Source organism: Leptodactylus fuscus, chromosome 3, assembly GCF_031893055.1.
Source record: "Leptodactylus fuscus isolate aLepFus1 chromosome 3, aLepFus1.hap2, whole genome shotgun sequence".
In the NCBI taxonomy this organism is placed as follows: domain Eukaryota; kingdom Metazoa; phylum Chordata; class Amphibia; order Anura; family Leptodactylidae; genus Leptodactylus; species Leptodactylus fuscus.
This window is the reverse complement of record NC_134267.1, coordinates 10433972-10447415: the sequence shown is the minus strand read 5'-3', so window position 1 is coordinate 10447415 and position 13444 is coordinate 10433972. Positions and strand designations below refer to the sequence as shown.

Here is a 13444-nt window from a genome sequence, read left to right as displayed (position 1 = left end):
TTTCGCCACCTGAGGCGGACGAAAGAAAGCCCCCCCCCCCCCCCCGGGAGGAGGGGGCGGAGCGGAAGGGGCGTGGTGGAGCGGAAGGGGGCGGGGTGAACGAGGCTCCAGCGGCCTCCCCAATCCACTGCTCGGTGCTAAGCCAGTCCAGGACAGGACAGCTGGACTGGCTTAGGTAAGCACAAATGCCGCCCTCCCTGGGGCCCTGGCATAGCGCCGCCTGAAGCTGTCACTTCAGGTCGCCTCATGGGAGGTGCAGTGCTGCATCTACCTCTACTTCTTACATAGCCAAGGGCAGTATACTGCAGAGGTCCCGTATCTTTGGGCAGGTTCACACCTGCGCCCGGTCTACGCTTTGTGGGTTTCCATCTTCTGGACAGGAGACGGAAACCCGGCAGTCAGTGTCCGCCCGTGAGCGTCTTCTGGTCTCCGCGGCGAAACTGGTTTTTCTTTAACCGGACACAAAGTCCTGCATGTCCGACTTTGTGACCAGAAGACACTCATGGGTGGACACTTTGCAAAGCCATTCAAATGAATGGGTTTGAAAACTGACTGTCGGTTTCCGTCTCTTGTCCAGTTGTTCGAGCAGAAGATGGAAACCTGTAAACCGGAGACCGGGCGCAAGTGTGAACCCGCCGTAAGCTTGATATTTGTTCTAAAAACTGTTCGATGTTGCCGAAACTAAGCTTTTAGTGTTGCAGAATTTTGTCCTGTTTTTTGAGCCATAACCAATGCTGGTTCAAAAAGGAATGGGAAATATATAGGAAGTTCCTATATTTCTACTGACTTCTCAGTTCTTCTGCAACGTGGGGCCTCAGCCCATTGCCTTCAATGGAGTATTAGAGTAGGGTGGAACGCATATGGGTCTATCTAGTGCCCCTGGTCTTTTTGGACATTAGCAATGCTCCGGTGCAGGATAGACAGGGGCATTTCATTCACAGGGGCATTTCTAATGTCTAAAAAGATCAGGTAAGACGTTGGGGTAGACGAGTAGAGACATTACTACAGGAGTCAGACGACACAAGGATTATTTGTTGTCTATTACCATGGAGATTGTATATAAACTTTACGCAAAAACGGAAAATGTTTAAGACTGATTTATTTTTCATTTTAAACTCAATGAAGAAATTGTGAAAAAATTATTTCTGACAATTCGGCTCTTTATGTTTCAACAGGATGCAAACTCTGCTGGAGAAGAGCAGGACTGGATTGTGTGACTGTAATATTAGCCACATGGGAGTCACAATGTGAGTCTATTCTATTTTACTATGTTGAGATGTCATACATAATGAAAGTGCAATTGTTGTTCATGCCATGATTGTCATGGCCAAAATCACCTAATACTTCCCTACTCCTGCTGGATCCACTTCTTTATTTGACTGTGAGTGTGATAAGCAAAGGCCCAGGGTTGAAATGGAAAAATAATAAATGCTAAAACTAACAGGCCTCAGCAGTTAAACAAGGTGTGTTACATCACACCACTTTGACACAAGAATCATGACTTTGGTGCCCCATATGACTGCTGGGGTGTACTCACAATTGATGTAAAATATAGTGTAGAACACTCTCGGAGCTCCTAGGAACCTATCTATAAAACATAGTGTATGACACTGTCAGGACTCCTAGGAACCTATCTATAATACATAGTGTATGACACTGTCAGGGCTCCTAGGAACCTATCTATAATACATAGTGTATGACACTGTCAGGGCTCCTAGGAACCTATCTATTAAACATAGTGTATGACACTGTCAGGGCTCCTAGGAACCTATCTATAATACATAGTGTATGACACTGTCAGAGCTCCTAGGAACCTATCTATAAAACATAGTGTATAACACTGTCAGGACTCCTAGGAACCTATCTATAATACATAGTGTATGACACTGTCAGGGCTCCTAGGAACCTATCTATAATACATAGTGTATAATACTGTCAGGGCTCCTAGGAACCTATCTATAATACATAGTGTATAACACTGTCAGGGCTCCTAGGAATCTATCTATTAAACATAGTGTATGACACTGTCAGGGCTCCTAGGAACCTATCTATAATACATAGTGTATGACACTGTCAGGGCTCCTAGGAATCTATCTATAAAACATAGTGTAGAACACTGTCAGGGCTCCTAGGAACCTATCTATAAAACATAGTGTATAACACTGTCAGGGCTCCTAGGAACCTATCTATAAAACATAGTGTATAACACTGTCAGGGCTCCTAGGAACCTATCTATAATACATAGTGTATGACACTGTCAGAGTTCCTAGGAACCTATCTATAATACATAGTGTATGACACTGTCAGGGCTCCTAGGAACCTATCTATAAAACATAGTGTATAACACTGTCAGGGCTCCTTGGAACCTATTTATAAAACATAGTGTATGACACTGTCAGGGCTCCTAGGAACCTATCTATAATACATAGTGTATGACACTGTCAGGGCTCCTAGGAACCTATCTATAATACATAGTGTATGACAATGTCAGGGCTGCTAGGGATCTATCTATAAAACATAGTGTATGACACTGTCAGGGCTCCTAGGAACTTATCTATAAAACATAGTGTATGACACTGTCAGGACTCCTAGGAACCTATCTATAATACATAGTGTATGACACTGTCAGGGCTCCTAGGAACCTATCTATAACACATAGTGTATGACACTGTCAGGGCTCCTAGGAACCTATCTATAAAACATAGTGTATGACACTGTCAGGGCTCCTAGGAACCTATCTATAAAACATAGTGTATGACACTGTCAGGGCTCCTAGGAACCTATCTATAATACATAGTGTATGACACTGTCAGGGCTCCTAGGAACCTATCTATAATACATAGTGTATGACACTGTCAGGGCTCCTAGGAACCTATCTATAATACATTGTGTATGACACTGTCAGGGCTCCTAGGAACCTATCTATAATACATAGTGTATGACACTGTCAGGACTCCTAGGAACCTATCTATAATACATAGTGTATGACATTGTCAGGGCTCCTAGGAACCTATCTATAATACATAGTGTATGACACTGTCAGGGCTCCTAGGAACCTATCTATAACACATAGTGTATGACACTGTCAGGGCTCCTAGGAACCTATCTATAAAACATAGTGTATGACACTGTCAGGGCTCCTAGGAACCTATCTATAATACATAGTGTATGACACTGTCAGGGCTCCTAGGAACCTACCTATAATACATAGTGTATGACACTGTCAGGGCTCCTAGGAACCTATCTATAATACATAGTGTATGACACTGTCAGGGCTCCTAGGAACCTATCTATAATACATAGTGTATGACACTGTCAGGGCTCCTAGGAACCTATCTATAATACATAGTGTATGACACTGTCAGGGCTCCTAGGAACCTATCTATAAAACATAGAGCGTGCTCATGTCACCACTGAGGCCCAATAACAGGCCCCGGTTCAATGACATCACAGAAGAGCGCTGCACATCACCAGGAGAGTGCTGGACGTCGCAAGAAGGCCCAAAAGAGGTGAGTGAAGATGAGTATAAATGCCTTTTTATTTTTTTCACCTCCCCTGGGCCTCCACCTATTATACACAGGGGTTGAAGTTCACCCGAGATAAATCTCCATTTGTTTGGTTTTGTAAAAAAAAACTGAACAATTTGTAATATTCTGGTCAAATCGATTCAGCCATCTCTACTTTCCTCTGCCAAGTCCATTCCATACGATCAATTAGCCTTCATTTACAGATGTAGCAAAGATTAACATGACCCATAAGGTATTAGCAACATAGTGGCACAAAGTGTTAACTTGACTCTTTCAATGAGTTTCCGATGGCTTTCGTAGTCTTATGAGATATGGTATGACGGCGCAGAAAGTTATCACATTGAAGAAAGTCAAGTTAAACATTGCTACATGTGTATATATCAAATTAGAGACGTATATTTCCAAGTTTTCCCTCCCTATTATTTCAGTCCATGTGCCTTTAGATATGCTACCGGACTAATTTTAGTGATGAAATTCTCCGTCCACATTCCATGCAGTCCTCATCATATTTCAATGGCGAGTGTTGTCCGCACAATTCCAGTGACCCTCACAGGACCGTACACATGTTGATGTCTCTCCGCCGCTCTCTACACCAGGTTTGTTTTCTAAATACTTATTTTTATTGAATGATAAAAAAAATATTGACAAAGGTTAAAGGGTCAAACATTAAAGAAAGAAGATACTGCCGTGAGTGCAGAGTCATTGCGGATATGTGTATTTGTGTATGTACTTGTACATGTGTATATGTGTGTATTTTTGTGTACATATGTGAGTATTGGTGTGTATGTACTGATATATATATATATATATATATATATATATATATATGTGTGTGTGTACTTTTTTGTACGTACCAGTACAAATGTATATGTGTGAGTATTTGTGTGTGTGTACTGGTATCTATGTATATGTGTGTGTATTTTTGTGTATGTATCGGTATATGTGTACATGTGTGAGTATTGGTGTGTATGTACTGGTATATATGTGTATATTTTTATGTATGTACTGGTATCTATGTATATGTGTGTATATTTTTGTTTATGTATCGGTATATGTGCATGTGAGTATTTGTGTGTGTGTACTGGTATCTATGTATATGTGTGTGTATTTCTGTGCATGTACTAGTATATGTGTACATGTGTGAGTATTGGCGTGTATGTACTGGTATATATGTATATATGAGTATATTTTTGTGTATGTATCGGTATATGTGTACATGTGTGAGTATTGGTGTGTATGTACCAGTATATATGTATATATGAGTATATTTTTGTGTATGTATCGGTATATGTGTACATGCGTGTGTATTTCTGTGCATGTACTGGTATATGTGTACATGTGTGAGTATTGGTGTGTATGTACTGGTATATCCTATTAATATTATAAATGTGAAAGTTTGTGAGTTTGTGAGTTTGTGGGTTTGTGGGTTTGTGAGTTTGGATGTTCGGATGTTTGTTCCTCAATCACGGAAAAACCGCTCCACCGATTTGGCTGAAATTTTCCACAAACATAGTTAATACACCCGATTAAACAATAGGCTACTTTTTGTCACAATAGCGCACATACGTTTTTCCCAGGACCCCCACAAACCCCAAACTCACATCACCATCTCTGCAATCTCACACACTTTGGACCCCGATTTGGCTGAAATTTTCCACATAGTCCCTACACTCGATTGCGCAATAGGCTACTTTTCGTCACAATAGCTCACATACGTTTTTCCCAGGACCCTTTGGATGTTCGGATGTTTGGCGGTCAATCACGCAAAAACCGCTCCACCGATTTGGCTGAAATTTTCCACAAACATAGTCCCTACACTCGATTAAATAATAGGCTACTTTTCGTCACAATAGCACACATACGTTTGTGCCAGGACCCCCACAAAACCCAAACTCACACCACCATCTCTGCAATCTCACACACTTTGGACCATAGCAAGCCACAAAATTCATATTGCCCTCTGCAGCCTTGCCCCTAACCCCACACAATCACATATACATAGACTTTACCACTTAGCCCCTCACCTTAAGGCTGCATTCACACGGAGTAAACGCTGGCGTTTTTTGTGTGTTTTTTGCACATAGCGCCGCGTTTACGCCGCGTAGCGTCGCGTTAACGCCGCGTATACGCTGCGTTAACGCCGCGCTATTTAGCGGTGGCGTTGCCCGGCGTTAACGCGGCGTATACGCGGCGTTAACGCGACGCTACGCGGCGTAAACGCGGCGCTATGTGCAAAAAACACACAAAAAACGCCAGCGTTTACTCCGTGTGAATGCAGCCTAACGATTCTCTAGGAGGCGCTCTTTAACGCTCCGGAGCAGCCATGTTTGCCGACCCCCACCACTCTGACAATCCGCGACACCGCCCACCCATGTCAATACCCCTAGGCGGTCTAATAAATGCAAAAAAAAAGTTTAAAAAAAGTAAAAAAAATATAAAAAAAATAAATAAAAAGGATTAAAAATTCAAATCACCCCCCTTTCCCTAGAACACATATAAAAGTAGTTAAAAACTGTGAAATACATACCTGTTAGGTATCCGCGCGTCCTAAATCGCCCGCTCTACAAAGTTATACAAATATTTTTCCTGTTCGGTAAACGCCGTAGTGGGAAAAATGGTCAAAAGTGCCAAACCGCCATTTTTTCACTGTTTTGATTCTGATAAAAAATTGAATAAAAAGTGATCAAAGCAATAACATTTCCCGAAAATGGTAGAACTACAAAGTACACCCGGTCCCGCAAAAAAAGACGCCGTATACATCCCCGTACACGGACGTATAAAAAAGTTACGGCTGTCAGAATATGGCGACTTTTCAAAAAATAATTTTTTAACACAGTTTGGGATTTTTATTAAGGGGTCAAAATGTAAATAAAACCATATAAATTTGGTATCCCCGGAATCGTAACGAAACACAGAATACAGGGGACATGTCATTTTGGTTGCACAGTGAACGCCGTAAAACCAAAGCCCGTAAGAAAGTCGCAGAAATGCATTTTTTCTTCAAATCCATCCCATTCTGAATTTTTTCCCTGCTTCCCAGTACATTATATAGAATAAATAATGGTGGCATCATGAAGAAAAATTTGTCCCAGGAAAAATTAAGACCTCATATGGCTCTGGGAGCGGAGAAATAAAAAAGTTATGGGGTTTAGAAGGAGGGGAGTCAAAAACGAAAATCAAAAAATGCCATCGGCGGGAAAGGGTTAACTTCAAATACTTCTGTCCCAAAGTCACTATGTAAAGTTTCTCACAACACCGTATATATAGCAGCTCAAATACAAAGTAACTGCAACACAAAAGTCTCACGTATTCTCTGAATTACAGCACAAACAAGATACAAACTTACATTTCATATCCCATACCATATACACAGTACGAAAACCTTACCCGCGCCTGTATATACCCACTGCTACAATCACCGCAGACGAAGTCGCGGGTACCAGCTAGTATGTATATATGTATGTGTATTGGGAGATCTGTTTAATAATTTTCGCTCCAGGAAATTATTACAATTGTATCTCAATTGTATCAATTTGTATTGATGATGGATTCTAAAGCCGACGTTTGTCTAGCTTATCATTGCTGTATATGTACAGAATCATTGTGTATGTACAGTATGTGTGTGTATGCCTGTGTGTATATATGTGTATGTTGTGTATAAATATGTGTGCATATGTGTGTGTTGGCATACATATGTGCAATACAGATAAATATCTCTATGCATGTGTGTTTGTGCAAGTGTGCATGTATACAGTACATGTGCATATATATATATGTATGAATGTACATGTTTTAGTATCTATGTGTGTACGTGAATGTGTGTTTGTGTGTGTGTGTTTGTGTGTAAACGTACGTGCAATGCAGATAAATGCAGATGGATCTTATAACCTTTGCTCTAGATTATGGATGTAGCTTATTGGGGACATTTAATAATACTGGCATTCTGTACTCCAGTCTTAGCGTCTCTTCTCATCAGGTTCTTTTTTTTTACATCCGTTTAGCAGATCTATTTAATAATATAGAACAGTTGCAAAAGGATATGCAGATACACGGGCCAAATCATAGTGTCAATGTGAATCTCCCGGTGCGGACTGTTCAACCAAACAATCCACAGAAAGATGGCGCAGGACGCTTCCTGTTTCAGCACCCTGCTCCGATCTCTGCCTCCCATTATAGCCTCAGGGTGGAATCTTCTGCGCAATCCACCTCAATCAGGATAGATTTTGACATGTGTACAGGCCCCTACTGTATATGGTCACGATAACGGGGAAAACGACGTATAAAACCCACAATAGAACTTTGGTTTTGGCATTGAATACAATGTCCTTGTGTTTGTACATGTCTATATTTAGTGCATGCGTGTATCCGTGTTTGCAACTGCGTATCCATTCGTCTATGTCTCTCTTTGCACCAATATCGATCCATCGGATCATTTTTTTGCCCTGGGAAAGTTTCCAAACTATAGATACAAATCAATCCTAAAGAAGACAAAGAAAGATTTAGCAGACAAGTTATGTAAAAGTCCACATTGTCTTTTGCCGCGAGACGTATGATTCAATGATTATATAACTCTCTGTTACTCTCAGACAGGTTCTCCATTGTTACGAGGGATACATAAAATACCATTTGCATTATTAGTGATTCCAGTATGACAGAAATTGAAATATTTTCAATCCAATACAATGCAGTACAATGAGCGATATTGCTGAAAAGAGCTGCCAGTTACTGTGATTTATTGTCCTTGGAGATTCATCGCAACGCCAAATAAGGATCTGCCAATTGTCCTGATTTTTATTATTGTCATTGTTGTTCTCTTCCCATTACTGTATTCTGTGATGTTAACACTTTATACAATATTAGTTCTATTGTGTTCTTTGCTGTGACAGAATTTTTTTGGTACTTTTTCAAAAGAAAACAAAATATTTTCAACAAAAAAAAATATTTCTTCTGAAGTTCTGTGTAAAGTAGACAGTATTAACTGAGAAAACCCTTCTAGGGAATATTTGGTCAATCGAGTTAGAGGAAAGGGTTTCTATTCGAAAAGGCTGAGAATGAGTTAAAAAAACAAAAAAAGTAAATAAAAAAATTCAGAATTCACCCCGCCGATTAGCACTCTGACTCTTCCCGATTTCCCTGAAGATCTCGACTTCCTGGTCCCTCTTCACACACAGGAAATGCAACCCAGCCAATCACTGAAGGAGTCAGGCAGCCGCAGCCAGTGATTGGTCGAGCTCATATTTCCTTTGAGTTGGGAGGGAACCATAAGGGGAGACCAGCAAGGGACCCGGGCAGCCTCAGAACTGGAGTGGCAGGGAATCGGTGAGTTTTGGGTTATTGTTTTAAACTATTCGTAGCCATTTGTAAAAAAAAAAATCTACCTGTCTAATGGGGTATTCTGGTCAGGATTTTGAGGCCGTATTCGCCTCAAAATCCTGATCAAAAAGATGGCTGCCATTGAAAACAATGGGAGCCGGTCAGGTCTTTTTCCGGCTCCCGACATCCGCCTGAAGACACTCCTTCCTCCCGACTAGGCCCATTCATTGGGCACTGCACCGGCATCCAGTCGCGGCTATCCATTTTTTGGTCCAGAAACTGAGGCGGCCTTTGCCTTAATTTCTGGACTAAAAAACCCCATGTGCACTCAGCCTTAAAGAGAATATTTATTATCGCCCTCCCTAGTAAAAAACCACTCATATAGACCTCAATGAGCCGGCTGAAGACTATTGCTGCCCATGGCCATGACTGTGCTGTAAAGCATATCAGTAAATGCCGTTAACAGAGCCCAAGTGAGACTCAGACAAGATGGCCACCCCCATATCCATGTCTAAAAAATAGAATTGAAAAAAATCTGGGTTTCATAAATAAATTTAAAAAATAGCGCCACTTTCCTTTTAAGCCCTACAAAGCAATGAAAACCCCCTTTATGGTGCAGATTTGTAGGAATAATTTTTGGACAATTCTCCAACAATAGTATAAGTGAGAGACATGATAGGAAGACATATTGGAAACGTTTTTTAATTTGTGCCAATTTTGATAAATCTCCCCCACTCTAAGGTTCTTGCTGATCTGCTCCATCTTTGGCTGAAGATCAAGGGCAAAGGGGTGAGACATGAGACAGGCTTAAAGGGATCCTATCATTAAATTGTGTTTTTTTTTCTAACACCTAAGAAAAGCCTTAAGAAGTCTATTCTTCTCCTACCTTTAGATGTCTTCTCCGCGCCACCCTCCGATATATAATCTGGTTTTTGTTAGTATGCAAATGAGTTCTCTCGCAGCACTGGGGGCGGTCCTCAACGCTCAAACAGCACTGGGGGCGTCCCCAATGCTGCAAGAGAACTCTCCAGCACCGCCTCCATCTTCTTCTGGAACAGCCTGTCCCTGCGTCTTCTTCTGGCACTGGGGTCAAACTTCTGCGCATGCGCAGTCGGCTCTGCCATTGGGCCTCTTTTGGCATTTCGACATGCTTGAGTTGCCTATGGCCTGGCTCAGGGGGTTGTGAAGACACCAATGCACTGCCTGAGCCATTAAAGTTATTACATTTATTATTTTATAGTCATTTAGATGTTTTTTGGTGACTTGAAATATTTAGGCTGGAGCCGCATGACGTGCCATGGATCTATAACGGGGTGTTTTACAGTCACTGTAAGGTGGATGTATTCTGGCGAATCCCATCCACACCTTGTAGAACAATACGAACAGAAGACGCTGCGATTTCCAAAACTGTTGTGGTTTTTTAAATCGTAGCAGGTCAATTATCCTGTAGAATGGCCAGTGGTTTCCCTATAGATATAATGGAAGCAGAAAGTCCAATGACTAGAGAACATTCCCATAACATGCGAGGATAACACCACTATACCGTAAATGGATGCTATCACCATACACTGACTGGATAACACTACTATACCGTAACATAACCAAATAAAACTGGATTATTGTGCCTTAATAGTAGCGTCATAATGTGAGTGGACGGCACAACTATACCATGACCAAGTAACACCATCATACCCTGCATGGTGGATAACACCCCACTACAGTGACCAGATAACCACCAAATCATACCGCCATAGCCTGACACTATCGCCATAATGTAAGTGGATATCATGGCCATACCATGACCAAATTATTCCACCATACTGTGATCCCAACCTGTGGACCCTTCCCCTAGGTCACCCCTCCATGTGTTGATGCCACAACCAATAGAGGAGATGGAAGATACCGCAAGCTATGGACGCCATGTTCCGTATTTGCACAGTATGGATCAGTAAGACGCTGGTGTGAATGAGCCCTGAGCAAGAGGTTACCCAGAATGTAAGTGCACCATGTACAAGCCCGTGTATCCATGGCAGTAAACACTCTGTAAGTTGAGAAAACCTGGAGATGAAGTTTTGACTTCCTGCCAAACTTAAGAACAGCCATGATTATTGAAGAGAAGATATATTTGGTCTTTCTGGACCAAAGTGAATGATATGATTCATTGATCTCTAAATAGAGGTCTAGCGGCGTTAGCGGGTCCTCGGATGAGTTTCTGCTCATACCTTCCTTTCTTGGTCACCATCAACTAGCGCAAAATAAACCTGTTGACAGTTACCAATCCGGGGTTATTCCAGCTCTATTCACACGTGCAGATTTCGATGCAGTTTTAGCCAAAGTCAGATTTTAAAGGGAAACAATAAGCTATTGTATAAATTACATTTTGATATTGTGTCTTATGTTGTACAGGTTTGAGGCTTTTATGCTTTTTTTGCTTTGCACTAGTTAGTAACACTCGCAGAGTCCGACATATACAACTAGATACAGTGTTTCTATATACAGTCAGTACAGTGACATCTGTTACACGTGAATTATACTGAAGGCTTCAATATCCCACCGGATACTGCCATATGTATGATCACAGGACATCCCCAAGGCGTGCAGTGCCTATTCAAGTCTAAGGACACCTCCATGTATACATTTATATACTGGCAGTGAATCAAACCTTACACAACTGATAGAACAATGACAAACTACATCTGGATACTTCTGTGTTCACTAGATTTTCCAATCCATTATCTACTGACCTCGGTCATGAATCCTGTAATAAACTAATAAACTACCTGCTGGGGCCGAGCCCAATGAACTTTGAGTGTTATAAAATGAATAAGAAATGTGGACTTATGTAACAAGATCAACTAGAAACATACTACAAAGAAACATCTATCTATCTATCTATCTATCTATCTATCTATCTATCATCTATCTATGTATCTCCTATCTATCTATCTATCTATCTATCTATCTATCTATCTGTCTGTCTGTCTGTCTGTCTATCTATCTATCTATCTCCTATCTATCTATCTTCTATCTATCTATCTATCTCCTATCTATCTATCTATCTATCTATCTATCTATCTATCTCCTATCTATCTATCTATCTATCTATCTATCTATCTATCTATCTCCTATCTATCTATCTATCTCCTATCTATCTATCTATCTATCTATCTCTCTATCTCCTATCTATCTATCTATCTATCTATCTATCTATCTATCTCCTATCTATCTATCTATCATCTATCTATCTATCTATCTATCTATCTATCTCCTATCTATCTATCTATCTACAGTCCTATGAAAAAGTTTGGGCACCCCTATTAATCTTAATCATTTTTAGTTCTAAATATTTTGGTGTTTATAACAGCCATTTCAGTTTGATATATCTAATAACTGATGGACACAGTAATATTTCAGGATTGAAATGAGGTTTATTGTACTAACAGAAAATGTGCAATATGCATTAAACCAAAATTTGACCGGTGCAAAAGTATGGGCACCTCAACAGAAAAGTGACATTAATATTTAGTAGATCCTCCTTTTGCAAAGATAACAGCCTCTAGTCGCTTCCTGTAGCTTTTAATCAGTTCCTGGATCCTGGATAAAGGTATTTTGGACAAACAATTCAAGTTCAGTTAAGTTAGATGGTCGCCGAGCATGGACAGCCCGCTTCAAATCATCCCACAGATGTTCAATGATATTCAGGTCTGGGGACTGGGATGGCCATTCCAGAACATTGTAATTGTTCCTCTGCATGAATGCCTGAGGATTTGGAGCGGTGTTTTGGATCATTGTCTTGCTGAAATATCCATCCCCAGCGTAACTTCAACTTCGTCACTGATTTTTGAACATTATTCTCAAGAATCTGCTGATACTGAGTGGAATCCATGCGACCCTCAACTTTAACAAGATTCCCGGTGCCGGCATTGGCCACACAGCCCCAAAGCATGATGGAACCTCCACCAAATTTTACAGTGGGTAGCATGTGTTTTTCTTGGAATGCTGTTTCTTTTTGGACGCCATGCATAACGCCTTTTTTTTATAACCAAACAACTCAATCTTTGTTTCCAAAATGAAGCTGGCTTGTCCAAATGTGCTTTTTCATACCTCAGGCAACTCTATTTGTGACGTACGTGCAGAAACGGCTTCTTTCTCATCACTCTCCCATACAGCTTCTCCTTATGCAAAGTGCGCTGTATTGTTGACCGATGCACAGTGACACCATCTGCAGCAAGATGATGCTGCAGCTCTTTGGAGGTGGTCTGTGGATTGTCCTTGACTGTTCTCACCATTCTTCTTCTCTGCCTTTCTGATATTTTTCTTGGCCTGCCACTTCTGGGCTTAACAAGAACTGTCCCTGTGGTCTTCCATTTCCTTACTATGTTCCTCACAGTGGAAACTGACAGGTTAAATCTCTGAGACAACTTTTTGTCTCCTTCCCCTGAACAACTATGTTGAACAATCTTTGTTTTCAGATCATTTGAGAGCGGGCTGTCCATGTTCGGCGACCATCAAACTTAACTGAACTTGAATTGTTTTGTAGAAAGAAATGGTCCAAAATACCTTCATCCAGGATCCAGGAACTGATTAAAAGCTACAGGAAGCGA

The 13444-nt window shown here is 41.0% G+C and overlaps 1 protein-coding gene across 1 annotated transcript in view; it reads left to right on the top strand.

Moving 5' to 3' along the window:
* Positions 1-4053: 4053 nt before the first annotated feature.
* The window catches only part of PPM1B (protein phosphatase, Mg2+/Mn2+ dependent 1B), a 60422-nt gene continuing 51031 nt past the window's right edge, over positions 4054-13444 (top strand). The window contains exon 1 of the mRNA XM_075267041.1: positions 4054-4123. The gene's annotated coding sequence lies outside the window, so the exon portion shown is untranslated. The remainder of the gene's footprint in view (positions 4124-13444) is intronic.